Raw genomic sequence first — 4372 nt, forward strand, 5'->3', positions numbered from 1 at the left:
CAGCTGCACAGTTTAATACAAAAAAAAAAGCACTGAACCATATTTCACAACTTGCCGGCTGCCTGCCAGAGCAGAGGGGTGTGTGGTCCTGGTACAGAGGGCACAGCCTCAGCACCAGCCTGCTTGGAGAAACTAGCTCTGCTCAGTGCCTCAAGCAGCAGTGGCTCAGGAAGGAACATTTCCCAGCCCATGCAAAAGGACACAGGGATTTACCGGTCTGGCCACAAGGAGGAGGTGAGTGCAGCAATGGGGAGGCTCCTACACAAGTTTGGAGTGTGCAAAGAAGGCACAGCTGAGAGGAAGTGCTGATTGCCAAGGCCAAGGTGGCCACCTCAGCCCTTCTCCTTCGTTACAGCTCTGCACCTTCCCCTCCTTGCAGGTCACAGTGAGAGGTGACAATGGGCACTAGGGGAATTAGTTGGCCGAGCTCAAACAAGCAAGCCGGTGGGCAGCAGGTCCAAAAAGCTGACTTGTAAAAAAAAATACCAAAACCTAGAAAGGCCAATAGTGAGATCCCCATATCAGAAATGCCCTCTAACGGTACAGCCAGTGACACACTTTTTCTTCTCTTGCTTTGTCATTTATTTTGTAAATCAATCCATCTGCTTTCAAACCAAAAATACCAAGTAAATACGAAGATTATTAGGAAGCCTTTTTTTTTTTTTCCCCTAGAGCAAATTAAACAGCTGGAGGTTACATTTTTTAATATTGACAAGCCATTACATAACATAAAGCAGTTGGCTGTACACACAGTCCCACAATGTTTCTCTGGGCTGATGCAGCAAAATCAAGGAACTCGTGCCTTGCACCCAGCTGCAAATGCCACAGAGGCTACTGAATGCCACTGAATTTATGGCAACTGTCACATCAGAAAAGCTGATCCTCCCAGACAGTGGAAGTACACAATTAGGTCACATTAAACATCGAGAAAATACCACAGGAGTTCCACATGCCAACTACAAGTGAGTGACACTGGAAAACAGCTCCTAGCTGGCAAACCCCATCCCAGCATCAGTGTGTCATTTCTGCTAAAAGTTCACAGATGAAATCTGAGGGTGCAGAAGTCTGAGCAATCACCCAAACGAAGGGAGTAATAACATTTTCCCACAAGGCAGAGAAGTGAGACAGACAAAAACCAAAGACAGGTTTACTCTTCCTGGGAAGCCACCACTACCTCCTGTTCACAGAAAAAGAGGGGCTGAGTGCCACATTCCTTCAGGAGGGTTTCCTTTAGGGCCAGAAGAACAAGATGAAGCAGTGATGCTCAAGGCCAAGGCTTCAGATTTGTGTAGGCTTTTTTTCCATGCACTGCACCAAGCATAGCAACTGGATCTCCTAGCCCTACCACAGGAGGAAAAGTGTTTGCAGTGTCCTTATCATTGCATCCACACACTACAAAGTATGTCCTTGGCCAGAGGTGGACTGGTGAGAAATGCACAGCCCACTCTGCTTACAGGAAGCCTTTTGCATCCTGTCAGCATCAGAACTATGTTCAGCAGAGTCCAGTCTTGCAAACCTGAAATCAAAGGTAGTTGTCAGTTGCAAGGTAGCTGTTATCACAGATAACAGACACTCTGTTGCAGAGTATTTGGTGCTCGCCACAAATTGCACTGAAAAGATTTCTGTGCCCTTTCCACAACAGTGATAATTATTTAAAATATTAATACAAGGGCTCTGTACAGGACCTCAAAAAGAGGGCAATGCTGCATGGGGAGAGAACAGACCATAACATGTAAACTTCAACACTGTGAGAAGTGCCAGTCTATGTCTTTTTACTCCCATGTATCTTGAAGTTATTTGTGGAGTCCACTGATTACAAAAGCATGTTTAATTTTGCCTGTGATCAAACACATACCCGTGATGCAGCAGCAAGCAGTGCACCTCAGGGAAATGTCACACAGTTTTTAGGATGGTGAGTGGGCAGCACAGCTTTCTCAGCACATGAATTAACACCTTAATTCTTTGAAAGTTTCCATTTTTCCAATTTTTTCACCAGGCTTTTTCAGTAGAAACACTAGTTGTCACGATCACCAATCCTGTTGCAATATCTCCTCTGCATGCATCCTCACAGAGCATGCCCATGGTTCACTCCCAAACACAAGAGCAAGGCTATTCTTTACACTTTTAGATCAGCGCTTTAGCACAGGCCAAGAGCAGCATCTCATCCCAAAAGTGGCTGTCAGAAGGCCACGGGCAGATATGTGTGCAGGAAGTAACCTCCTGAAGTATTGCTGCTGCTGCAGTGCCCATGACCAGGGCCTGAGAGCAAAGCCACACACCAGCACACATTAGGAACCAAGATGAGCACCTAGAGGAAACAATCAACCTCCAAAATATTTTGAATTGTGAAACTTAATCCAAATTCCAGCCCAGAACAAAGACGGTAAAGTTATGACACCCTCATAAATCATATTTAGTGTGGTCTGTCATGGCACAAGATTACAATGTCACACTTTCACAGAATGGTTAAGACTGGAAAGGGACCACTGGTGGTCATCTAGTTCCCAGTCAAGCAAGGGTCCCCAAAGCAGGTTATTGAAGAATGTGTTCAGATAGCTTTTGAGCATCTCCAAAGAGAGCGACTCCACAACCTCTCTAGGCAATCTGTTCCAGTGCTTGGTCACCCACACACTGAAGAAATTCTTACCCATGTTCAGGTGGAACTTTCTGTACATCAGTTTCTGCCCATTGCCTCCTGTCCTATTGCTCAGCTCTACTGAGCAAAGCCTGGCTCCATCCTCTCAGCACTCTCCCTTCAGAAACTGATAGACTTTGATGAGGCTCCCTCTGCCATCTCTTCTCAAGGCTGAACAGGCCCAGCTCCCTCAGCCTTTCCTCACACATGAGATTCTCCAGTCCCTTAAGCATATCTGTTACCCTGGGCTAGACCCGCTCTAGGGCTCCGTGTCTCCTGTCCCGAGGAGCCCAGAAGGGGACACAGCTCTCCAGACGCGGCCTCAGCGGCCCGAGCGGAGGCGCGGGGTGCCCTCCGTGCCGGGGGGCGGCGGCGGGCGGGCTGTGCGGGGCCGGCCGCGCTCTGCCCGCCGCTCCCGCCGCTGCCGGCGCCTCAGTCCCGGCCACGGCCCGGCCCGCTCGGCCCGGGGCAGCAGCGCCCTGCGGGAGGGCCGGAGCCGCCTCCCGGGACACAGCCCCGCTCCCGCCCGACCCTGCCCCCGGTGGGTACACGTCGAGCCCTCGTAGACGGCCGGGCTTCGGCAGGAGCGAGCGCCGTGGAAGAAGGGAATCGCACGGAAACGCACGTATCCCGCACTCCCCAGCTCTAGGGTGGTCTGATGCGTGTCTGCAAGAGCTCATCAAAATGGGCCCGGCCTAACCTGGAGGAGACCTGGGACAGAGGAGCTTGCCAGCTTGATGTCTGGCAAAGCAACCAAAAGCCTTAACCAAAAATGATTTCATTAGCTTCTATTTAGCAAAACTTTCCCTCCGTTACTCCCCATGCCCTCCCCACGACCCCGGCCTGCCTGGGCTTTGTAGGGTAATTTTAGGGCTCCGTGTTTCTGACCAGATCTCATCTACTGTGACATGTGACAGAGCCCAGTGAGTGGAAGGCTCCAACCCACAGATACCCAAGAAAATCTAAGATCTCCTTGCTGCTCATGCAGTTTTCTCAGACTGTTTGTCAAAAGTTATTGGTGGCTATTTTTTAAATGGAAGGAGTAGTGAGAAAATAGCTTTGCAGCATATTGGGCTAGCAGATTGTTCAGACACTGTATCGGGACAATAAAGCCTTTAGGATCCTTTGATTGACATATATAATGACTGTAGCTGTCAAATTTTAGCGCAGCAATTTTATTTTGTATTGGCAAGCTATTTCACTGGCCAGGGTTTGCATAAAAGGAATAATTCACATTGTTGTGGTGTTGCTGTTTACAGAGCCTAAAGGACAGTGGCATCAGTACAATATAAATATTAATATTCAAATTTCTTTTGAAATACGTAGTTCTGAATGCAACCTACACCACGTGCACATGTTCATACCGGGAGAAAGGCATTGTGCTGCAGAGAGAAGGGGTCTGGGGCAGCTGGGAGTTGTTCATTCACTGATTCATTATGCAGCCCTTGAAAAGGCACTTAGTCACTCTGCAGTTTAATGTTTCTCTCTGTGCAGCTGAGAACAAAGCCTCAACACAAACTGCGATCACTGTTATCAGTCAGAGTGGCAGAGGTCACAGTGCCAGCGTGGGGTCAAGGGGCTGCTCTGAGCAGCTCTTGTGTACACAGAGCCCAGGACAGCTGTGCTCTTCTGAAACAGCTTCTTTCTCCTACCAAAGCAGTGGCAGAGTCAGCTTGGGCTACCTAAGACAGCAGTTGCTGTTTACCCGCTACCTTTCTTTGGTTATGAACAATAACT

This window comes from Chamaea fasciata, unplaced genomic scaffold (genome assembly GCF_029207755.1).
Source record: "Chamaea fasciata isolate MVZ Bird 193981 ecotype frontalis unplaced genomic scaffold, bChaFas1.0.hap1 SCAF_3, whole genome shotgun sequence".
In the NCBI taxonomy this organism is placed as follows: Eukaryota; Metazoa; Chordata; class Aves; order Passeriformes; family Sylviidae; genus Chamaea; species Chamaea fasciata.